Below are 27,204 nucleotides of genomic sequence, written 5' to 3' on the forward strand. Positions count from 1 at the left end.
TCAGAGTAAAGTAGGACTTTATAATTAAAAAACCAGAAGATATAAACTAAATCCATCAAAACAAAGTAAAATAAATTACAAGTTTGGGAAACATATTTGCAATTCATAGCATATATGAAAGGTTAATTCCTAAAATATATTAAGATGCTAATAGCCCCAGAATAAAATGGGTAATGTTAATTTAAATATGTTAGCAGAAAATGAAATTAGATGATCCTTAAGCAAATTAAGATGCTGAATTTCTCTTCTATGGGTTTAGTAAACACATCCTATGTGCCTGGATCTAGGTTTTTCAGGGCCACAACGCCTTGTGTTACTCTCTGGTTATCTCCATTACACATGAGAAGACAGCTTAGGAAGCTCTTCTTGTTCACTTTTCTAGTGGATAGTATCCGGCAGATCCCAACTCAGGTAGGTTGACCTTTGACACCGCCACTACTCTATACCATCTCTTGGTATCTGCACAGGGAGGAAAAAAAAAGTTAAAAGATACATTTTATTTGAATCTCAGGTTAATAAAAAGTTTGAGATAGACTGGTGAGGATCCAGAGCAAGAGGCATTCTCCTATATTGCTAACATCAATGCAAACTGACTCCATGAAGAGCAATTTGTCAATCCTGAAGTGGAGCCTCCGTAGGTGTGTTTTCTGGGCGGTGACATGATAGAGTCCATCCTTGGTCAAAAGATGGAGGCTTTGGGGTTAAGGGAAGTTTATTAAGTTTGTCAATGGGTGATGGTTGATTCAGACCCTAGTTATTATGGCTAAGATATAGCCACTCTCCAAACTGCTCTAGGAACCCTTCCAACTTCAACTCCCTGGCCTTCTTTAAAATGCTCATCAAACAGGGTTCGACATTCTCGAGATGCCACCAAGCCAGTGGGCAGCTTGGTTTGTATGAGAAGCAGGAGAGTATTGACTGTCTGGGATTTGCCCCATCCACTTGGGGATGCCACTGATGGGATTCTGAGGTCATCTCTTCCCAAGCTTCACATATGAATCACACTCATAAAATGAAACTATTGGGTATTTACTTCCAGGCCCAACATGCATTCACTTATCAGTTCATTCAGCAAGACTCTGACCTACACAAGAGGGATTTGATACATATTTGTTCAATGAACAAAAGGATGGATGGATCTTGGCCTGTACCACATCCTTTTCTGGGCTGCCAATAATTCTTGGCCTATTGCCCTTAAACCCATATATTATAGAGCGTCAGTGAAGTTCCATTTTATACTCTCCTCTCCACTTCTTAGGGAATTTGTCTCTTAAAATTGCATTCCCATGAAAATGTATTCTCAAATCATTTTGATTCCTGGATCTGAAATTACAAAAACACAGAATGGCCCAGATATGATACTCAAAATTGGTTGAGATGATTGATGTGAATAGTCCTGTGGCCAGGTTTCAGGAAGCATTGCCCCGGAGTGGCTGGGTTATCGTGAGGTGTCATTTCCCTTTTCCAGAAACTAGATGGCTCAAAAATTGGCATATATTTCTTACTTGAAGCATGTTGGACTTCCAACAACCATTAGTCAACAATCTTGGAGAGTAGTTTGTGAGATTTCTTCTGTAGGTATGTTATATCTAAAAGAATTTACTCAATTATAATTTACTTCTAAAATTGTATGTGCTACCACCAGGTGGAGATAGAGAGTCAAAAATTGTGTTCGTATATCAAACTTGGGGGTTTGTCATGTTAGTCACTGTACAGAAGGTTAACTCATGAATCCCTTATGTGTGTTAGCTCACTACAGCTTATTTAGTCATATCATCAATCATTCTACTAACTCTATAAAGGAGATCCTATTGCTACATTACAGATGAGAAAAATGGGGCTAAGAAACCTTCCGTCTGAAAATTTTTAAGTTGAAGATTTCTCAGCAGTGTCATTTTTAAGAGATACTTCTTCTCCTCAAATATCTTTAAAGGAATTTTTTTTAACCAAGTTAGACATATATTTATCTTATGACCCATCAATACCAAGAATTTACCCATGAAAACTGAAAACATAATTCCATACAAAAACCTGAATACAAATATTTATTCAAATAACCCAGACTGAAGTCAGCCCAAATGCCTATAAACTTGAGAATACAGAAATAAATTGTAGCATATTCACACAATGGAATATATCTCAACAATATAAAGATACTACTGATAACTTGCAATAACATAGATGAATTTCAAAAGTTTAAAGCTAAGTAAAAGAAGTCAGACACAGATTTCAGCAACAGATTCATATATGTATGTATGTATGTGTGTGTGAATATATATATATATATATATATATATATATATATATATATATATATAATATCAGTGATTGCCAAGGTGTGAGGGATGTCTTAATCTCAACTACTTCTACAAACTGGGAGGAAATAAGTAACTATAAAAATATTCAAGGAACTTTATGAAATGATAGAAAATTTTCTCAATTTTTATTGTGGTGGCTATTACATGATTGCATACCTTTGTCAAAACTTCAACATGTAAACTTGCAAAGGATGAATTTTACTCTATAAAATCATATCTCAACAAACACAACATTAAGAAAAATCTAAACTTGACTGAGTCATAATGACATAATTTATATATGGTACTCCTATCCCTGACCATTCTTAAGAACTTGATCTTCAATTTACTTTGTATGTTCAGCCCTTGAACACTTGCAAACAACCATAGAACAAACCTTTAGAAGAACATGGATAGGATTCCAGAGGTCAATGAATCTTTTGAAATTAAGGGCAAAATTTTGCATGTAGGTGAAAACGGGCATTTATATGGAGAGAAGCTTCATAACTTTCACTGCATTTTCAAAGAAGCCCCCCCCCCCAAAGTTACCAACATGTGACATTCCCTATGCTCAGGGGAAGAGGTTCCATGTTATGGGGACCAACTGTGAAACAGGATGGAACTAACCTGTTTGAGAATAGGGAATAGGGAAGCTGAGTGCTAGGGAGGATAAGTCCTGAAGAAAAGATTCCCAGGGCTTGTTTTTCCTGACAGGTGGCTGGAATGACAAAGGTGCTACAGAAAAATCTTCAGGAAAATGACCATGGCCTGTAATGGGGAATATCTGTACCAGAGGCCTCTTGAAATCCTGGAGCGACAGAAGCAGCTGCTTCTACATATAATTTCAAAAGTTTAAAGCTAAGTAAAAGAAGTTAGATACAGATTTCAGCAACAGATTCATATATGTACGTATGTATGTGTGTGTGTGTGTGTGTGTGTGACTATATATATATGTATATATATAGTCACACACACACATAGATCTCGGAAACATAGTTGTTCATGGAATATGTATGAAAATTATAAACATATAATATATGTCATATACATTATGTATTATGTAAATATGCGTAACATCATTTAGGTTAATTAAAATACTTGGCAGGAACTCGTCAAAACAAGAGGATCCTGATTAAACATGCAGGGGCCACCTGTGCCAGGAGGAAAGAGGAATGGTACGTGGAGGGAGGGGAGATGAATGAGGGCAGAGGTACATAAACACACGCCTGGCAAGAGATGGGAGAACCCAAGGAACACAAGTAGGGACTTTCATCTGATGGTTGATTATTCCATTTCATAAAAACTTCATCCCAGGAGGGAGAGGACTGGTCGCTGTCGTTTGAACCTCTCCTGACCTTCTCTGTCTCTTCCTCTAAGAGATGACCAGGGGTTCCTAATGTCTAGCTGATCCTGTGGTCAGAACATGACATCTCATAGAGTAACAGTCTCCGGAGGAAAGGTAAGCTTAAGTCAATGGTTTACATTTGCTCAGTCTTCTTCCCAAGTCATGTAAGGTGGCTTGCCCATCCTTCTAGGTCCATCTGGTAAAGCCTTATTTATCTGTCTTGGACTTCAAACTTGCCCTATCCTTCTCTTTCTCCCAGTAATCGCTCTTCTGTTTTCTCTGCTCCCAGAGCTGACCCTACTACTGAGGAGGTAGAATATTGTCTGTCCTGCATTCCATTTGTTTAAATCCTATTTTCTTCTTTTTATTTATAAGCCATATTTTCCCCTGTGGCCTTCTCTCTTTTATCCAGTGCTCTAAATGGAATCCCTGGGAGAAACTTGGAGAATACAGTCCCCTTATTTGGCGGCTTCTGGCAAAGGAAATCCTAAAAGGTCAACAGAGAGCAAATGTGAAAATAAAGAGAAATTCTAAGCAATCAATCCATTGAGGGAAAAGTTTTAAGATAAAGTTAGGGACCAAAAACCTTAAAATAATATTGACCTACCATTTTGTTCAGTGTAGGTATTCGTATTAACATACTAATATTGTGATCCTTTTGTTCTCTGTTCTGTGGAATAACTAGCTAACAAAATTGTGTCCTCCAGCTGGATGCAGAGGTGCACACCTGTAATCCTAATGCCTTATGAGGCTGAAGCAGGAGGATCACAAGCCAGCCTCAGCAAACTTAGAGAGACCCTGTCTCAAAATAAAAAGTAAAAAGGGCTGGGGTATAGCTCAGTGGTGAAGTGCCCCTGAATTTAATCCCCAGTACACCCGCCGCCAAAAAAACCCCCACAAACAAACAAAAAATCTCAGACCAGGGTATCACCATTGATCCCTCCTGTTCTGGGCCTTCAGCCTTTTGGACTGCACAGCTACTAGTTCTTCCAGCTCTCAAGACTACAGATGGCCATTGTGGACTATCCAGCATCTGGTTATGTAAGCCAATCTAATAAGTCCCCCTTCTATAACTATACTTGCTGTTGATTATGTTCCTCTAGAGGATCCTAATACAGAAATTGGTCTCTATCTATTTCTGTTTACTTACAGACATCACTATGTGCTTATGTTGTCATTTGCTTGCTTGCTTGCTTTTGGCGAGGTGGGGGGGCTAGTGCTGGGGATTGAATCCAGGGCCTTCTGCACATTAAGCATTCACCCTATCATTGAGCCATACCCCAGACCCTGTTTGCTTTCTTTTTAAAAAATAACCTCAAAAATTTTCCTATACATAAAATAAATCGAGTGCTCTTATAGCTTTATTATCTTATTAATAATGTATGAATAATCATTGTTACTTTAATATACAAAATGTACTTTTTTTCCCTATGTAAAATGGAAGCAAGCTTATCTGCTGAGAGATAGGAAATAGATATAAAGCTTGGGAGCCAAGGAGAGAAGTGAAGATTTTGAGTAGATACTGAAAATATGAAAAAAGACTGACTCCTGGTGCATAAAAGGATTGCCAAGATTATGCCATAGACGACTGATGCATTTTTAAAGTTATTTTTTTATTTTTGGGTGGACAAAATTCCTTTATATTTATTTATTTTTAGGTGGTGCTGAGGATCAAACCGAGTGCCTCACATGTGCTAGACAAGTGATCTACCACTAGGCTCCAACCCCAACCAGACTGATGCATTTTTTAAGTAGCACCAGCATACATGTTTGTGTTATGCTCTCCACCAGTTCAAATGGGGGTAGAAGGGCTGGATGGTTGGATCAATGCTTACGTTACAGGAAGTCTACAAGCCAAGAGATTCAAGGATGGTGAAAAGGGAGGATGAAAGTGACACCATAAGTTTCTCAGTTGGAGAAATGGACAATGACTGAATATTGTTATGAGAACACAGATGTAATGGTAGCAAGAAGGTGAGAAAACTTGAAGGACCTGTGGCTTTAGCCACCATCACTCAACATTTCAGAGATGGAGAATAACTAAATGAGTGAAATGAGAACAGGAATGAGAATACACTCTACAGGAGTGGAGTGACTGAAAGAAAGAGAAGGTCAACAGGCTGGGATGCTGGGATGTTTCCACATTAAAGCTTTTATAAAATGATCTCAGTTGGAACCATGTTGATGAGTCCTGTGCCAAAGCTTAGTATCTGAGACGGACCTAGTGCTGGTGGAGGAATGAGGAGTAGTTTTCTGGAGTCCTAGGAGATTCTCTGATGAAGGATGTGGAGGAACACTTGCCCCTCCATTTCTGTCTTTGTTTACATTTGTTCCAAGGTGGTGGTGGTGGTGGTGGTGGTTGTTAGAGATGCTGAAACACTCTTATCACCATGGGGAAAACCCAAAGAATTGCTGAGAATGCATTCTAGAACTCTGACATGTGGAACCTGCTGAGGAACAATTTAGCTGCCTCCCTCAGCCCCTTACAGGTGAGACTCTGGTATCTCAGGCTCGTGAATGAGAGAGTGGAGGTTAGTAAAAGGAGTGTGCACAGAGGGACTTTTCCAGATGTCTCCATCCTCCAACCTGGAATAGCCTGGTCTGAGGAGACAGCTAACAGCTCCAAACAATTGATGATCTTAGACTCTGTTGGCCAAGAGGGAACGTTAGACAATTATAAGTTGCATTACTTAAAAGGTTTGTACTTTTCTCTTTGTTGAAAGCCTGAGGGACGTCATTAAAAGTTAAGAGTTTTAAACACCAAGGAAATATAGATTTGTTTATACTTATCTGATTTTAATGAGAAAATGACCTGGTGATTATGTACCAGGTACATTTAATTAAGATTCAGGATTCAGCTCATCCCCTGCACACAGCTAGTTACTGAGCATAATCCTCGATGGGTAACTTCTTTAAATTACAAGAATATGGGTCACTGAGGGAGTGGGGATAATAGAGCAGTTTAGGCAAGAATGTTTCTTTCTTGGAAGTGAATGGTATGCTACTCATATTTCAGATGGACATCCTCTGTGAGTCCATCTTCAACAAGTGGCAGCAGGCCCTGTGATTTTTCTGATCCTTGTGTGGGATGGTAATGGAGTCACTACTACATTATGAATCTCAAGGTGGGTCTCAGGATGGCAAGAGATGGGGATGTCCAGTTCCCCATGAAATGTATCTCTCACTGCAGCCAATAACTTGATTAGTAGTTAGAATGGAATGTTGTGAATAAAAAGGACTTTTTTTTTTTTTTAGATCTCTGACATTGATGATCATCTTGGGAAAAATTGACTTCGCACTTGCCTACCATGATATTGGAACTGCTATGGCACAACTCTTCCATGAAGACCCCTGATTTACCACATTGTTTCCCATCCTCCAGCACAGTCTCATTCATCCCTTCCCCTAATTTAGTCAATAACAATGATTTTTGTTTATTTTTTAATAATAATAATAATAATACCTCAATTTTAAGCATTTAACACAAGCCAGGAACTCTGTGAGAGCTTTATTTATATACATTAGATAATTTAATCTGTACTAAAGCCTTCATTATTATTATTATTATTATTATTAAAATATTCAGTTATTATTGTTATAATTCTCATTTTACACATAAACTAAGGTTTAGTAGGTCAAGTTACTGAAAGTCTTATTATTGGTATGTGATAGAATTTGGGCCCCTTGCCCCAAATCCAGAGCCTATACTTATAATCACTATGCTACATCAACTTGCTATTATTAAACTAAGGAAATATAACCAGAGTCAGCTGCTGCCCTTTAAAGTATGAGTAAGTCTAAATACTCTGCTATTGCCCTGCAACCTACAGAGATTGATTAAAACGTAGGAACACTGTTTCTATCACAGCCCCTTAGTAAGAGGAGAGGCAGGTACCTCAGAAAGCTCAGCATGATCCTTTTTGTATCTATAAGGTGTTGCATATAATAGTTACATAATAAATAAGTATGAAGTACTTAACCCAGTTCATGTACTGCTTAGGAAAGAACAAAGGTTTATAATAGTGACTACTCTCAAATTCTTAAGAGCATTTTAGTGGTAAATTGGAGAGACCTTCTAAGTTACCTTAAAATTCTACATTTATCCTTCCCAGAATAATGAGCAGTGCATAGTATGAAGCCCATGGTGACAGCATGGGCCAAAGAAAACACAAAGACCAAGGTCCCTTTGTATCTTTCTGATCCACTAAGTTTAGCATGAATTTGTTCTCCTCATTGCAAGATGTCTGGGGTGGGGGTGTGTAGGTCATTATAGATTCATTCTTTGTTTTCAGATTTCCTGAGTGTTTCTGCCTTGTTAATTACAATTATCTAACATGCCATAGAAGGAGAAACTATTCAGATGACCCTCTGGTTCCCAGAAGATTTTTAACGTTTTAATACCCTCATTAACATAAAACTCTACTTTCGTTTATCTTGGCATCTTTTAATATAATTGTACATGACATCATCATTAAAGCAGTTTCATTTGAAACTCATTAAAAACTTCAGCTCATCCTGCTTCATCAGTATTTTTCTCACAGTGACCTCAGAAGGAGGAAAGTAACAAATCATCAGCAAATGCAGTAGAAGGCAAGAAATAATTAAAATCAGAGCTGAAATTAATGAAATTGAAACAAAAGAAGCAATTGAAAAAAATTGACAAAACTAAAAATTGGTTCTTTGAAAAAACAAATAAGATTGACAGACATTAGCCATGCTACTGAAGAGAAGAAGAGAGAGAACTCAAATTACTAGCATATGGGATGAAAAAAGGCAATATCACAACAGACACTATAGAAATACAGAAGGTAATTATAAATTATTTTGAAAACTTATACTCTAATAAAATGAAAGATAATGAAGGCATTGATAAATTCCTTAAGTCATATGATCTTCTCAGATTGAGTCAGGAGGATACACACAACTTAAAACAGACCAATATCAAGTGAGGAAACAGAAGAAGCCAACAAAAGACTACCAACCAAGAAAAGCCTAGGACCGGATGGGTATACAGCAGAGTTTTATAAAACCTTTAAAGAAGTATTAACACCAATACTCTTCAATCTATTTCAGGAAATAGAAAAAGAGGGAGAACTTCCAAATTTATTCTATGAGGCCAATATCACCCTGATTTCAAAACCAGACAAAGACACCTCAAAGAAAGAAAACTTCAGACAAATATCTCTAATAAATATAGATGCAAAAATCCTCAATAAAATTCTGGCAAATCAGATACAAAACATATTAAAAAGATCGTGCACCATGATCAAGTGGGATTCATCCCCAGGATGCAAGGTTGGTTCAATATACGGAAATCAATAAATGTAATTCATCACATCAATAGACTTAAAGATAAGAACCATATGATCATCTCAATAGATGCAGAAAAAGCATTTGACAAAATACAGCATTTCTTTATGTCCAAAACACTAGAAAAACTAGGGATAACAGGAACTTACCTCAACATCATAAAGACTATCTATGCTAAGCCTCAGGCCAGCATCATTCTAAATGGAGAAAAACTGAAGGCATTCCCTCTAAAAATCTGGAACAAGGCAGGGATGCCCTCTCTCACCACTTCTATTCAATATAGTTCTTGAAACACTGGCCAGAGCAATTAGACAGATGAAAGAAATTAAAGGAATAACTATAGGAAAAGGAGAACTTAAACTAGCACTATTTGCTGATGACATGATCCTATACCTAGAAGACCCAAAAGGGTCTACAAAGAAACTACTAAAACTAATAAATGAATTCAGCAAAGTGGCAGGATATAAAATCAACACGCATAAATCAAAGGCATTCCTGTATATCAGTGACAAATCCTCTGAAAAGGAAATGAGGAAAACTACCCCATTCACAATATCCTCAAAAGCAGAAAATAATTGAGAATCAACTTAACAAAAGAGGTGAAAGATCTATACAATGAAAACTATAGAACCCTAAAGAGAGAAATAGAAGAAGACCTTAGAAGATGAAAGATCTACCTTGCTCATGGACAGGCAGAATTAATATTATTAAAATGACCATATTACCAAAAGCACTATACAGGTTCAATGCAATTCTGATCAAAATTCCAATGGCATTCCTCATAGAAATAGAAAAAGCAACTATGAAATTCATCTGGAAAAATAAGAGACCCAGAATAGCTAAGGCAATTCTAAGCAGGAAGAGTGAAACAGGTGGTATCGCTACACCAGACCTTAAACTATACTACAGAGCAATAGTAACAAAAACAGCTGGCACCAAAACAGGCTGATAGACTAATGGTACAGAATAGAGGACACAGAGACTAACCCACAAGATTACAACTACCTTAAATTAGACAAAGGTGCCAAAAGCATGCATTGGAGAAAGGATAGCATCTTCAACAAAAGGTGCTAGGAAAACAGGAAATCCATATGCAACAAAATGAAATTGAATCCCTTTCTCTCACCATGCACTAAAGTTAACTCAAAATGGATCAAGGATCTAGGAATTAAACCAGAGACTCTGCATCTAATAGAAAAAAAAGTAGGCTCTAATCTCCAAGTGGGGCTAGGCCCCAACTTCCTTAATAAGATGCCTATAGCACAAGAATTACAACCAACAATCAACAAATGAGATGGATTCAAACTAAAAAGTTTTTTTCTTTGCAAGAGAAATAATATGTGAGGTGAATAGGGAGCCTACATCCTGGGAACAAATTTTTACCCCTCACACATCAGATAGAGCTCTATCTCTAGGGTATATAAAGAGCTCAACAAGATAAGCACCAAAAATCCAATCAATAAATGGACCTGAACAGACACTTCTCAGAATAAGATATGCAATCAATCAACAAATATACAAAAATGCTTATCATCTCTAGAAGTCAGTGAAATGCAAATTAAAACTACTCTAGGATACCATCTCACTCCAGTAAGAATGGCAGCCATTATGAAGTCAAACAACAAAAAGCACTGGTGAGGATGCAGGGGAAAAGGTACACTCATACACTGCTGGTGGGACTGCAAATTGGTGCAGCCAATTTGGAAAGCAGTATCTCCAATTTGGAAAGCAGTATTTCCAAGATTCCTTGGAAAGCTGGGAATGGAACCACCATCTGACCCAGCTATTCCTCTTCTCAGACTATACCCAAAGGACCTAAAAACAGCACACTACAGGGACACAGCCACATCAATGTTTATAGCAGCACAATTCACAGTAGCTAAACTGTGGAGCCAACATAGATGCCCTTCAATGGATGAATGGATACAAAAAATGTGGTATTTATATGCAATGGAATATTACTCAGCACTAAAAAATAATAAGATCATGGCATTTGCAGGGAAATGGATGGCATTAGAGCAGATTATGCTAAGTGAAGTTACCCAATCCCAAAAAATAAAATGCCAAATGTCTTCTCTGATATAAGGGGGGTGACTCAAAATGGGGAAGGAAGGGAGAGCATGGGAGGAAGATTACCTCTAGATAGGGAAGAGGGGTGGGAGGGAAAGGGAGGGAGAAAGGGAATTTCATGGATGGTGGAAGGACACCCTCATTGTTATACAAAATACATGTATGAAGATGTGAATTTGGTGTCAACATATCTTGTATACAGAGATATGATAAATTGTGGCATAAAGATGTATTAAGAATGTAATGCAAATATAATAATAATAATAGAGCTCATGTAAAAAAATTTAAAAAATTAAAAAAAGAAATGAAGGTGGGAAAGAAGAATATAGTTGGTTTTCAAGGTTGTTGTGAAGTCTTGAACACATTTCTGAGAAGATCTTATATACACAGGAGATAAACTGATTTGATGACAACATCCCAAACAGATGCTGATTAAAAACAAAAAACTGAGCTCTGCATTTGGCTGTGGAGGGTAGGATAAAAGTTTTGCAGAATTTTAGAGTACAAAATGTGGGACCCTGTTTCAGAGAAAAACTTAAAGATGTGAAGTTGATACCAAACATTCAAAGGAAAAGCCTAGAAAAAGGTCAAGTATGCTCCAATAATTAGAGATAGCCAGCTACATAAATCTCATGTTCTCAGTACAAAAGATTTTTGCCGCAGAACATCTACACTTGCTGTGAGCTATCCAGGGTACTGAACTTCCTCTGCCTTCAATTCTCTTTGATCCAGTAGAGCAAACTCTTCTTTTTTTGTGATTCATTCCTATTCAACATAGTTTTTGAAACTCTAGCCAGAGCAATCAGGAAGCAGAAGAAAATTAATAGGATAAAGATAGGAAAAGAAGAAATAAATTATTTCTGCTTTATGCTTTTCCGTTCTTGTTTAATAATTTTATCACTAGCCTACATTGGTAACAATATTATTCTCAATTATCTTTATGTTTTTATTGCTTTACTATTTACAGTTAAATCTACAACTCATGTGGAATTGGCTTTTTAGTATAATGAGAAGTAAGGATCATTTAAAAATAATTTCTGGGTCTCATTCTTCCAAATGACTTTTAGGATTCCATTTTTTTTAGTTCTGTGAAGAATATCATTGGTATTTTGATGAAGATTGCATCAAATCTGTATAACAATTTTGTAGTATGGCTATTTTGACAATATTAATTCTGCCTATCCATAAAAATCAGAGGCCTTTCCATATTCTAAGGTCTTCTTAAATTTCTTTCTTCAGTGTTTGATAATTTTCATTTGATAGGTATTTCACTTCCTTGGCTAGATTTATTCCCTATTATTTTATTTTTGGTTATTGTGAACAGATAGTTTTCCTGATTTTTTTCCTCAGCAGATTCATTATTGGATGTGGCAATTGATTTATATATGTTGATTTTGTATCCTGCTACTTTGCTAGATTTATTTTTCAGATCCAGGTGTATTCTAATGGAGTTTTCTAGGTCTTTGAAATACAGAACATGTCATTGGCAAAACACAAATAAGTACATATAACAGAACGAATAAATTGTGGTATGTTTATATAGTGGACTGCTATACTGAAGTGAAAATGCAAGAACTGGACTATAAACAAGAGGATTATGAATTATAGAACAGTGAGTGGGGGGAAGCCAAACACAAAAATTACATATTTTACTATTCTCTTTATATGTCTTGAGCACTAAAGTACTGTGTTTGGGGATGCATAGTTAAGCATTAAAACTTTAAAGCAGAGCAAGAAGATAATTACCATAACTGTCAAAATAGTTGTTGCATTTAGGGGAAAACATCCAATAGTGATTGAGAAGAGGCAAGATGGCAGGTGCATCTCTCAATGTGTTGTCAATGGTCTTCTTCAACTAATTATAGCTTACAAGTTTTTTAAAGCAGTTTTTAGGATCTTTTGGTATGTTTTATATGTTATATATATGAAGACAGTAGATTTAGTAATAGTGCTTATGTGTATTTAGGTATACATTAATATATTCATGTAAAAACTGAAAGAATGACATACAAATCTCATAATGCTGCTGACTGCTCTTATTGATGATGACAGTCTTGATTGCTGTTGGTATGTTTACTAAGTGTTGCTTTGTTACATTTAAGCATCTTGTGCATGGCTTCTTTTGTGTAGTATGTTCACCTTTTCTCAATTTTTTTCCTTGTTCCTCATTCATTGTTTAACTTGATCAGATAGAGTTTAAAGATTATTTCCCAATGTTCATAGACCTTACTGGGAGTAATTATGGAAGAAAGAACACAAAGTAAAAGTTGATCTATTTTGTTGAATACTCAATGCTATAATTTAAATGTGGGTTGTCCCTCAAGAATTCATGTTTTGTAAGTTTGGTCCCAGTGATGTTAAGAAGTCATGGGACCTTAAAGAAATAATGTAATAGTGCATATTACATTACAAATCTACCAGAATGCTCCATGGAGGAGAGTGACCACCCCTAACTAATGCATGGAGGAGAGCAACTTGTGCTGCAGTCCCCCCATCTACCAGTATGTGGGCTCCCCAGCCCACCTCCATTTTGAGATGCTACAGCAATTGCCATAGCTCCACCATGTGGTAGCCTTCACCTTTGGACAACAGACAGGGTCTGGAGGCAGTAGCCCACTGCAGCACTGCATGCCACAGCACTGCATCTCTGAACAGGCTGCCAAACACCACCATAAGCCTGCCCTCTCAGCCCCATCTCTGAAAGTGTACATTTTGGAACACTTCCACCACTATCTTGGGTTATGTTCATTTCCACCACCACCATCTTTATTTGGGGCAGCTTCCATCATAGGACACCAGCCAGAACATGGAAGCCCAACATCAAGGTATCTACATGTTTGATGATGCCACCACAACCAACTAGGCACATAGCTTCTTTCATATAAGGACAACAGCCAGGACCTGGAAGACCATCACCAAGTCCCTGCAGGCTTGGTTACACCAGAAGTATCCTTGCTAGCCAACATCTTTTGATTCCTCTTTCACTCTTCCTATGATCTAATACCTCTATATTCTCACCTCGTGCCTCATATACACCACATTCTATGCCCACTGTTTTCTCATTGTCAACCATTAGAAACTGTAGACTCTTTCATAAACCTACTGTTGATATTGTAGGTAATAATCAAACACATAATTTCTATTTATTGTGAAAAAATAATTGTCTAAATAGGAGCTATTTCGTTTAAGGCTGTATATTATTTGCACTGGGTGCTGTTAATATTAATCTCCCCATTAAAGGAGAGATATTGGAAACCTGCAGGGACATTATAAGATTATGGGGTAGAAACTGTAATACCTTGGATTTGTACTAGATGGAAAGACATATGAACAACCTGAAAAATCAATGGAAGAAAATTCCCCCAAACAAACCAAGATGCTACAATAATAGAATCCATTGACAGCATAGTAGAAGAAATGTCAGAGAAAGAGTTCAGAATGTACATAATTAAAATGATCTGTGAAGTAAATAACAATAAGAGAGCAAATACGGGCAACAGATGATAACTCAAATAAAGAGATAAGAGAGTAAATACAGGTAGCAAAAGATTACTTGAAGAAAGATATGGAGATTCTGAAACAACAACAACAACAAACAGAAATCCTTGAAATGAAGAAAACAATAAACCAAATTAAAAATTCAATATGAAGCATCACTAACAGACTTGATCACTTGGAAGACAGAATCTCGGGCAATAAAGAGAAAATATATAATCTTGAAAAGAAAGTTGACCACACAGAGAAGATAGTAAGAAACCAAGAACAAAGCCTCCAGGAATTATGGGATAACATAAAGAAAAAATTTAAGACTTATCAGGATAGAGGAAGGCACAGAGATACAAACCAAAGGAATGCACAATCTTTTCAATGAAATAACATAAAAATTTTCCCAAACATGAGGAATGAATTGGAAAAGCAAATGCAAAAGGCTTACAGGACACCAAAATATACAAAATCACAACAGATCCACATCAAGTCACATAATATTGAAAATGCCTGGAATACAAAATAAGGAGAGAATTTTAAAAGGTACAAGATAAAAGTTTCAGATTACATATGCAGGGAAACCAGTTCGGATCTTAGCAAATTTCTCAACCCAGACCCTCAAAGCTAGGAGGTCCTGGAATAATACATGCCAAACTCTGAAAAAAAGGGATGCCAAAAATCTTATATCCAGGAAAATTAAGCTTCAGATTTGATGATGAAATAAAAACATTCCATGATAAACAAAAATTTAAAAAATTTACAACAAGAAAGCCTGAACTACAGAACATTCTCAGCAAAATATTCCATGAGGAGGAAATGAAAAAAATGAAGAGGAGGAACTACACTAGGGAACTACACTAAAGGAAAAGTCAATCAAAGGGGAAACCAAGCCAAGTTAAATAGCAAAATTAAACCAAAATGACCGGGAATACAAACAGTATTTTTATAATAACCCTGAATGTTAATGGCCTAACTTCGTCAATCAAAAGACATAGACTGGAAGATTGGATTAACAACAACCCCAACAAAAGAATTTAACAACATGCTGCTTTCAAGAGATTCATCACATAGGAAAAGAAATCCACAGACTGAAGCTGAAAGAATGGGGTAAAACTTATGACTCACATGGACCATGGAAGGAAGCAGGGGTTTCCATCCTCATATCAGATAAAGAGAACTTCAACCAAAGTTATTTATAAGGATAAAGAAGGACATTTCATACTGCTTAGGGGAATCATACATCAACAAGACATAACAATCATAGATACTTATGCCCCAAACCATGGAGCATCTATGTGTATCAAATAAATCCTTCTCAATTTCAAGAATCAAATAGAACACAACACAATAATACTTGGTGATTTTAACACGCATCTCTCACCATTGAATAGATCTGCCAAACGAAAAGTAAACAAACTGTAGAACCAATAATACAACCAATAATTGGACTTAACAGATATATATGTAATATTTCATCCACCATCAAGTGAATACACTTTTTTTTCTCAGCAGCACATGGATCCTTCTATAAAATAGACCTATGTTATGCCACAAAGCAAGTATTAGCAATTACAAAAAAATTTAGAGATACTACCCTGCATTCTATCAGACCATAATGGAATGAAATTAGAAATCAGGGATAAAATGAAAAATAGAAGCTACTCCACTTGGAAACTAAATAATACCCTATTAATTGACACATGTCTAGAAGAAGACATCAGAGTGGAGATAAAAAACATTCTTAGAGGTAAATGAGAACACTGATACAACATATAAAAATATCTGGATTACTATGAAGGCAGTGCTAAGAGAAAAGTTCATTGTATTGCATTCATTCATTAAAAGAATAAAAAGTCAACAAATAAATGATCTGACTTTGCATCTCAAAGCCCTAGAAAAAGAAGAACAAATCAACACCAAAAGTAGGAGAAGACAGGAAATAATTAAAATCTGATCTGACATCAATAAAATTAAAACAATTCAAAAAATTGTTGAAACAAAAAGCTGGGTTTTTTTAAAAAATAAATAAAATTTATAGATCCTTAGACACTCTAATGAAAAAAGGAGAAACTCAAGTTACTAAAGTTCATAATGAAAGAGGAAATATCACAACAGACACTATTGAAATGCAGAAGATAATTAGAAAATATTTTGAAAATTTATACTTCAATAAGATAAAAAATAAAAATTCTAAAAGACATTGAAAAATTTCTAGAGACATATGATCTGACCAAACTGAATCAAGAGAACATACAGATTTTAAACAGATCAATTTCAAGCAATGAAATAGAAGATGCCATCAAAAACCTACCAACAAGAAAAACCCAGGACCAGAAATTCTCTCAACTGCCTTCTCTAAGACTTTCAAAGAAGAATTAACCCCAATTTTCCTCAAATTATTCTTGAAATAGAAAAGGAAGAAACCCTTCAAAACTCATTTGATAAGACTAGAATCATCCTAATACCAAAAACAGGTAGAGACATATCAAGAAAATTTCAGACCAATATCCCTGATGAATATAGATGCAAAAATTCTCAAAAAAACTTCTGGAAAATCTCATACAAAAACATATTAAAAGACAGAGCACTGTGATCAAGTGGGGTTCATTCCAGGGATGCAAGTTTGTTTTAATGTATGGAAATAAATAATTGTAATTCATCACATCAATAGATTTAAGAATCATTTGATCATCTCCAATATGTAGAAAAACATTTGAAAAAAATACTGTACACTTTTTTGTTCAAAACACTAAAAATACTAGGGATAGTAGGAACATACCTCAACATTGTAAAAGAAAGCTATCCATGTTAAGCTATCTATGTTAGGCCAATATTATTCTAAATGAAGAAAAATTGAAATCATTTCCTCTAAAAAGTGAAACAAGATCAGGATGCCCTCTTTCACCACTTTTATTTAGCATAGTCCTTGAAACTCTATCCGAGCAATTAGACCGATGAAAGAAATTAAAGGGATATGAATAGGAACAGAAAAAATCAAACTATCACTATTTGTCAATGACATGATTCTATATCTAGAGGGTCCAAAAAATTCCACTAGAAAGCTTCTAGAACTAATAAATGAATTCAGCAAAGTAGCAGAATTAAAAAATCAATACCCATAAATCAAATCAGTGATGAATCCCCTCAAAGAGAAATTAGGAAAACTACTTCATTCACAATAGCCTAAAAAAGTGAGGGGGGGATAGGGTTGTGGCTCAGTGGTAGAGCACCTGCCTAGCATGTGTGAGGCACTGGATTCAATTCTCAGCACCACATGTAAATAAAATAAAGTTTCATCATAAACTATAATCATCATTATCATCATCATCATCATCATCATCATCACCATCACCATCTTGGGATTCAAAAGAGGTGAAAGGCCTCTACAATGAAAACTACAGAACACTAAAGAAAGAAATTAAATTAGAAGAAATTAGAGATGAAAAGATCTCCCATGTTCTTGGAAGAAGAATTAATATTGTCAAAATGGCCATATTACCAAAAGCATTATACAGATTTAATGCAGGGACTCTGATCCTGCCACGTGCTTCTTGACTTCCCATATTTTCCTTTGTAATGTTAATGAAAACCTCATGGCTGTATTAAGCACATCTGCAAAACCAGCATCGTGTGGATGACAGCGAGGTCTGTCTGCTTGCTGATATAAGAAGTCCTGGGGTCTACCTAGACCAGAGTCACAGAGTCTTTTGAACTGCCTTGCTGGTCACATTGGGTGGAATAACTCCCTGGGTGGTCCTGAGCAAGCAGCACTTCCCCCATGAGGGCTCTCTACTCAAGAGACTGTGCCTTGGAAAACCTTTGAAACAAATCTGCAATACCACATCTGTGAGCATGGGATGACTGTGATCTTACTGACTCTGAGGTTCCTTCTAGGCCTCTTTCCTATTGTACTGATACAAAGTACTTGGCTCCTCTTGTTAACAGTGCTAATTTTTTTTTTTTTTTTTTTTTTTTAGGAATGGCACCTTCTTTAGCTATTGCTTTAAACATGCTCCTCTTCTTGCCAAAAAAATATGTTTTTCAAATATTTATACTCTGTTCCTCTTACTCAGAATTCTCACATAGATTTGTCTAAAAGCAGCCACTAACACCCATGCTGCTGATGACTGCTTTGACATTTTGAAATATCCTCCCCCAGAGAGTCAGTTACATATAAACTCAGCATCCTACAAAGTCTCAAGTCATAAACAACATGAATTCAAATTAATTTCCCCGACTTTATTCCAAGTCCCAGTAGAGACCTCATTTCCATCTGAAACCTCATTAGCCTGGCCTTTGCTTTCTGCATTTCTATCGGCATTTTGGTCTTCTGAGTTCTCACAAATATTGCCCATTCCACTCAACTTAATAACACTCTAAACTTTCTATAGTCTGCTCTGCCAAACTTCTCCTGCAAGCCAATTCCAAAGAATTATAAACCACATTACCAGAAAAACTGATGCCAGACACAGGAACTTTCCACTTAATGATGGTAAATAAAAATGAAAATGAGTCAGGTAAGAGAACAGGGAAGAAAGGATTTTATTAGGGGTTTCTCTTTGAGAAGAATGGACAGGAGAGTGTCAGGAGATATAGGTCAAAGGATAAAATCTTCAGTTAGGCAGAATAAGACTAGGAAGATTATTGTACAACATGGTGACTATAGATAATAATATACTTCATGCTTGAAAGTTGCTGAGAGTAGATTTTTAAATGTTCTCATCATAAAATATTAATTTTTTTTTGAGAGAATTTTTTTAATATTTATTTTTTAGATTTCGGTGGACATAACATCATTATTTTATTTTTATGTGGTGCTGAGGATCGAACCCAGCGCGCCGTGCATGCCGGGCGAGCGCATTACCACTTGAGCCACATCACCAGCCCACAAAATATTAATATTTAAAGTAATTTATATGTTAGTTATTTTGATGCATTAGTCCATTTTTTTATTGCTAATAACACAGCATCACATACTGGATAAGTTAAACAAAAAGAAGTTTACTTTGACTCATGTTTTTGGCTTAGGGACTTTATCTACTGATAGTTTTCTTGCTGGCAGAGTCACAAAGTGGTGTAGAGCATCACACAGCAAGAGTCAGGGAACATGCCTGATTCCTCTCTCTTCTTATAAAGCCACTAGTACCCAAACATTAGGACTCACCTTAGAGACCTTATCTAATTTGAATCATTTCTCAAAGGCCATACCACTAAATACCATGGTCAGATTTTTTCCACCTCTTTTTAAAAAAAATATTCTAATTTTTTATATATGACAGCAGAATGCATTACAAATCATATTACATATATAGAGCTCAATTTTTCATCTTTATGCTTGTATACAAAGTATATTCACACCATTCATGTCTTCTTCATAAATGTATTTAGGGTAGTGATGTCCATCTCATTCCACTATCTATTTTTTTACTCCTTGTTCCCTCCCTCCTATTTCCTCCCCTTTGCCCTATCTATAGTTTGTCTAATCTTCCCATGCTCCCCCTCCTACTATGAATCAGCCTCCTTATATCAGAGAAAACATTCGGCATCTGTTTTTTTTTTTTTTTGTGATTGGCTAACTTCACTTAGCATTATATGCTCCAACTTCATCCATTTACCTGAAAATGCCATGATTCTATTCTCTTTCTGCTGAGTAATATTCCATTGTGTATATATACACCACATTTTCTTTATCCATTCATCTACTGAAGGGCATCTAGGTTGGTTTCACAGTTTAGCTATTGTGAATTGTGCTGCTATAAACATTGATGTGACTGTGTCCCTGTAGTGTGCTGATTTTAAGTCCTTTGGGTATTGACTGAGGAGAGGGATAGCTGAGTCAAATGGTGATTCCATTCCCAGATTTTCAAGGAATCTCCATACTGCTTTCCAAATTGGCTGCACCAACTTGCAGTTCCATCAGAAATGTGTGAGTGCATCTTTTCCCCCACATTCTCACCAAACATTGTTGTTTGTCTTCATAATAGCTGCCATTCTGATTGGAGTGAGATGGTATCTTAGAGTAGTTTTGATTTGCATTTCTCTAATTGCTAGTGATGATGGTCATTCTTTCATATATTTGTTGATTGATTGTATGTCCTCTTCTGAGAAGTGTCTGTTCAGGTCCTTGGACCATTTACTGATTGGGTTATTTGGGTTTATTTTTTGGAGTTTAGCTTTTTGAGTTCTTTGTATACCCTAGAGAGTAGTGCTCTATCTGATGTGCACGTGGTAAAAATTTGCTCCCAAGATGTAGGCTCTCTGTTCACCTCACAGATTATTTCTTTTGCTGAGAAGAAGCCTTTTAATTTGAATCCATTCCATTTATTGATTCTTGAGTTGAATTCTTGCTCTATAGGACTCTTGTTAAGGAAGCAGGGGCCTAATCTGTTATGACGGACAGTTGAGCCTACTTTTTCTTCTATTAGATGCAGGGTCTCTGGTTTAATTCCTAGGTTCTTGATCCACTTTGAGTTGAATTTTGAGCATGGTGAGAGATAGGGGTTTAATTTCATTTTGTTGCATATGGATTTCCAGTTTTCCCAGCACCATTTGTTGAAGAGGCTATCTTTTCTTCAATGTATGGTTTTGGCACCTTTGCCTAATATAAGATAATGTAATTATGTGGGTGGGTCTCTGTGTCCTTTATTCTGTATCATTAGTCTACCAGTCTGTTTTGGTGCCAGTACCATGCTGTTTTTGTTACTATTGCTCTGTAGTATAGTTTAAGGTCTGGTAGAGTGATGCCACCTGCTTCACTCTTCCTGCTAAGGATTGCTTTAGCTATTCTGGGTTCTTATTTTTTCAGATGAATTTCATGACTGCTTTTTCTATTTTCATGAGAAATGTAATTGGGATTTTGATTGGAATTGCATTAAATCTGTGTAGTACTTTTGGTAGTATGGTCATTTTAACATTATTAATTTTGCCTATCTAGGAACAAGGGAGAGCTTTCCATCTTCTAAGGTCTTTAATTTCTTTCTCTAGCTTTCTGTAGTTTTTATTGTAGAAGTCTTTCAAGTCTTTTGTTAGGTTGATTCCCAAGTAGTTTAGTTTTATTTGAGGCTATTGTAAATGGGGTAGTTTTCCTCATTTCCTTTCAGAAGATTTGCCATTGAAATACAGAAATGCTTTAATTTATGGGTGTTGATTTTGCTACTTTGCTGAATTCATTTACTAGTTCTAGAAGTTTTCTGGTGGAATTTTTGGGGTCTTCTAGGTATAGAATCATATCATTGGCAAATAGTCTAATTTGTTTTCTTCTTTTCCTATCTGTATTCCTTTAATTTCTTTCATCTGTCTAATTGCTGTGGCCAGTGTTTCAAGAACTATGTTGAATAGAAGTGGTGAAAGAGGATATCCTTGGCTTGTTCCAGTTTTTAGAGGGAATGCCTTCAATTTTTCTCCATTTAGAATGATGTTGGTCTGAGGCTTAGCATAGATAGCTTTTACAATGTTGAGATATGTTCCTGTTATCCCTAGTTTTTCTAGTGTTTTGAACATGAAGTGTGCTGAATTTTGCTGAATGTTTTTTTCTGCATCTATTGAGATGATCATATGGTTCTTATCTTTAATTCTATTGATGTAATGAATTACATTTATTGATTTCTATATGTTGAACCAACCTTGCATCCCTTGGATGAACCCCACTTGATTGTAGTGTACTATCTTTTTGATATGTTTTTGTTTTTGATTTGTAAGAATTTTATTGAGAATTTTTGCATTTATGTTCATTAGAGATATTGACCTGAAGTTTTCTTTCTTTGATGTGTCTTTGCCTGGTTGTGAAGTCAGGGTGATATTGGCCTCAGAGAATGAGTTTGGAAATGCTCCTTCTTTTTCTACTTCCTGAAATAAATTGAAGAGTATTGGTATCAGTTTTTCTTTAAAGGTATTGTAGAACTCAGCTGTGTATCCATCTGGTCCTGTGCTTTTCTTGGTTAGTAGGCTTCTGATGACATCTACTATTTCATTGCTTGAAATTGATCTGTTTAAATTGTGCATATCATTCTGATTCAATTTGGGCAAATCATATGACTCTAGAAATTTGTCAATGTCTTTGATATTTTCTATTTTATCGGAGTACAAGTTTTCAAAATAATTTCTAATTATTTTCTGTATTTCTGTAGTGTCTGTCATGATTTTCCTTTTTCATCATGTATGTTAGTAATTTGCGTTTCTCTTTCCTTCTCTTTGTTATCATGGCTAAGGGTCTCCATAAAAATAAAAATAAAAAATAAAATATAAAAAATAATATAAAAAAATAAAATATAAAAAAATAAAATAAAATTTATTTTTTTTCAAAGAACCAACATTTTGCTTTGTCATTTTTTTTCAATTGTTTCTTTTGTTTCAATCCACTGATTTCAGCTCTGATTTTAATTATTTCCTATCTTCTACTGCTTTTGGTGTTGATTTGTTATTCTTTTTCTAGGGCTTTGAAATGTAATGTTAGGTCATTTATTTATTGACTTTTTCTTCTTTTAAGGAATGAACTCCATGCAATGAACTTTCCTCTTAATATTGCCCTCATAGTGTCCCAGAGATTTCTATACGTTGTGTCTGTGTTCTCATTCAACTCTAAGAATTTTTTAAGGGCTGAGGATGTGGCTCAAGGGGTAATGCGCTTGCCTGGCATGCACGGGGCACTGGGTTCGATCCTCAGCACCACATAAAATAAAATAAAAAATGTTGTGTCCACCGAAAAATTAAAAATAAATATTAAAAAAATAATATTCTCTCTCTCTCTCTCTCTCTCTCTCTCTCTCTTTCCTCTCTCTAAAAAAAGAATTTTTTAATCTCCTCCTTGATGTATTTTGTGACCCATTGTTTATTCAGTAGCATATCAGTAGCTTCTATTTTTTTTATTTTATCATTTATTTCTAATTTCATTCCATTATGATTTGATAGAATGCAGACTAGTATCTCTACTTTTTTATATTTGTTAAGAGTTGCTTTATGGAATAATATAATAAAATAATAGTATAATATAATAATAACAATAATATATATTTTTGAAAAGGATCCATGTGCTGCTGAGAAGAAAGTGTATTCATTCATTGAAGGATGAAATATTCTATATATTCTATATATGCCAGTTAAGTCTAATTGCATTATGGAGTTCTATAGTTTCTTTGTTCAGCTTTTGTTTGGATGATATATCCAATGATGAAAGAGGTGTGGTAAAGTCACCCAGAATTATTCTGTTGTGGTCTATTTTACTCTTGAACTTGAGAAGAGTTTGATTGATGAACATAGATGCTCCATTGTTTGGAGCATATAAATTTATTATTGTTATGTCTAGTTGATGAATGGTTTCCTTAAATAGTATGAAATGTCCTTCTTAATCCATTTTGACTAACTTTGGCTTGAAGTCTTTAATATGAGGATGGAAACCCTTGCTTGCTTCTGCAGTCCATGTGAGTGGTATAATTTTTCCTAACCTTTCCTTTTCAGACTGTGTATATCTTTTCCTATGAGATGAGTCACTTGGAAGCAGCATATTGTTGGGTCCGTTTTTAAATCCAATCTGCTAATCTATATCTTTTGATTGGTGAGTTTAGGCCATTAACATTCAGGGTTATTATTGAGACACGATTTGTATTTCCTGCCATTTTTGTTTGTTTTTGGTATTTAATTTGACTTGGTCTCACTTTTGCTTAGTTTTTCCTTTAGTGTAATATCTTCTTTTTCTGATTTTTATTGTTGTTTTTTTAATTCCTCTTTGTGGAATATTTTGCCAAGGATGTTCTGTAGTTCAGACTTTCTTGTTGTAAATTCTTTTAACTTTTGTTTATCATGGTCAGTTTTTATTTTATCATGAAATCTAAAGCTTAATTTTGCTGGATATAAGATTTCTGGTTGGCATCATTTTTTTTCAGAGCTTGATATATGTTATTCTAGGATCTTCTAGGTTTGCAGGCCTGGGTTGAAAAAATCTGCAATAATCTAATTTGCTTTTTCCTAAATTGCTCATTACCTTTATGTAATCTGATTCCTTTCTCTCATGGCTTTTAATATTCTCTTCTTATTGTATATGTTTGGCATTTTTATTATAAAGTGGCTTTGTTTGAATCTGTTGTGATTTTGTACATTTGGCATCTTATAAAGCCTCTTGAATTTGGTTTTCCAATTTATTCTTCATGTTTGGAAAATTTTCTGATATTATTTCATTTAATAAATTGCTCAGTTTTTTGGTTGGAACTCTATTACTTCCTCTATCCCAATAACTCTTAAATTTGGTCTTTTTGTGCTATCCCACATTTCTTAAATATTCTGCTCATGGTTTCTTACCATTTTCACTGTGTTGTCTACATTTTCAAGATCATATATTTTGTCTTCATTGTCTGAGGTCCTGTCTTCCAAGTGGTCTAATTTGTTGGTTATGCTTTTAATTGAGTTTTTAAATTTGGTTTATTATTTCTTTCATTTCAAGGATTTCTGTTGTTTTAGAACCTCTACCTGTTGAAGTAATCTTTTGCTTCCTGTACTTGTTTATGTAGCTATTTGTTGAAGTATTTTTTTTGCTACCTAGTATTTGTATTTGTAATTTCTCTCTTGTATCATCCTTTGTTTCACAGAACATTTTAATCATGTGCATCTTGAATTCCTTCTCTGTAATTTCTTCTGCTGTGCTTGCCATGTAAAAGGGTTTACAATTTATGATGGTGGGCAAAGAACTGGGGATGAGAAGGGTGATTTGCTGAGGAGGTAGGAGGTGAGGATATATAGAGAGTCATTATATCTTAGAAAGTGTGAAAGATAAAGAAGGGAGAGAAAGTAATTTGGGGTAGACAAGTAAGTGGGAAGATAGTAGAGTACATAAAGCAAACACACATATGTATTGAGAAAAATTAAAAATGTTAAAATAATAGAAATTGGTGGAATAAAGAGAATGAATATATATATATATATCTCACAGCTGTAATATACTATTCAGATGTCCCAGGCCTCAAAATCCTACTTCATTCGAAGGACTTGGTTTCACATATGTTGAAGATGTGAGGGTGAGAGAATAGAGAGGGGGGGAATTCTTGAAGGAAGAAACAGTATTGTTTTAATCCATATCTTTTATGCATCCCTTCTCATCCAATAGGTGGGGTCATCTGTTGTTAGCTGGTATCTCCGCCCTCAGGGTGGTGAAGTTCACCAGGGTGTCACTGTGCCAGGGTAGTGGCTGCTGGGGAGAGGGTGGAATTTGAAACTGGATACCTGGGACAGCTGGAGTTCCAAACTGAGTGCTATTCCCCCCACTGAAGAGGGTGATGAAGGTGGCCCAAGATGGAGGCATCTGCTTTCAGTGGTGGACTGTTGGGTTTTGTAGTGTGAGCCAAGTGATGGTGTTGGAGGATGAATTCAGAGATGAGCTCATGCAGTATGTGGCTATTGGCTAACTTCAGAGCCTGTACGAAATTCTTGGGTTCAGGCAGGTCACTGCATGCATTATCTCTGCTGTGGCAGAGTCCCAAGATGGGACTTATATGCAAAAGATCCCTTTAATAAACAGATATTCTGAAAAAAATCAAGTGTAAATCCTTGAAATGAAAGAATCAATAAACTAAGTTAAAAATTTATTGGAGGGCTGGGAATATAGTTTAGTTGGTAGAGTGCCTTCCTCACATGCACAAGGGCCTGGGTTCAATCCCCAGCACCACAAACATACACACACACACACTCAAAAAAAAAAAAAAGAAAAGAAAAGAAAAGAAAAAATCATTGGAATGCATCACCAGCAGACTAGACCATGTGGAAGACAGTTTCAGGGAATAAAGACAAAATATATCTTCTTAAAAATAAAATTGGTCATGGAGGAAAAGTGTTGAGATATGAAGAGAATTTCCAAGAAATATGAGATAACATGAAAAAAACTAAATGTAAGATTTATTAGAATAGAAAAAGGCTTGGTGATACAAACCAAAGGAATGCACAATAATTTCAATGAAATAATATCTGAAAATCTCCCAAAGCTTAAGAATAGAATGGAAAATCAAATACAAAGGCACACAGAACTCCAAATATACAAAATTACCACAAACCCACACCAAGGCACATTATTATGAAAAGGCTTAACAGAATAAGGATAGAATTTTATAGGCTGCCAGAGAAAAATGTCACTCACATTTAAAGGGAAATCAATCTAGATTTCAGCTGATTTCTTAACTCAGACTCTCAAAGCTAGGAGTTATTGGAAGAATACATACCAAGCTCTGAAAGAAAATGGATGCCAACCAAGAATGCTGCACCCTTCAAAATTAAGCTTCAGAATTGATGAATGAAAACCTTTCATGATAAACAAAATAAAAAGAATTCACAACTAGAAAGCCTGCACTAAAAAAACATACTCATTAAGGTATTTTATGAAGAAGAAATAAAAAGTAAAAGTGAAAATCAATTAAAGGAGGAACTACACTAGAATAGTCAATCAAAGGAGAAACCAATTCAAATTAAAAACCATAACTAAATAAAAATGACAGGAAAAAAATCTTTCTTAATAATAACATTGAATATAAATGGCTTAAACCCATCAATTACAAGACATAGATAAGCAGATTGGTTAAAAAACCAAGACCCAGTAAAATGCTGTCTCCAAGAGATTTACCTCATAGGCAAAGACATCCATAGACTATAGGAAAAAGGATGAAATTTTTTTTTCATTCACATGGAGCTTATAAGCAAACAGGGGTTCCTATTCTCTTATAA

The sequence above is a fragment of the Urocitellus parryii genome, chromosome 11 (assembly GCF_045843805.1).
Source record: "Urocitellus parryii isolate mUroPar1 chromosome 11, mUroPar1.hap1, whole genome shotgun sequence".
In the NCBI taxonomy this organism is placed as follows: Eukaryota; Metazoa; Chordata; class Mammalia; order Rodentia; family Sciuridae; genus Urocitellus; species Urocitellus parryii.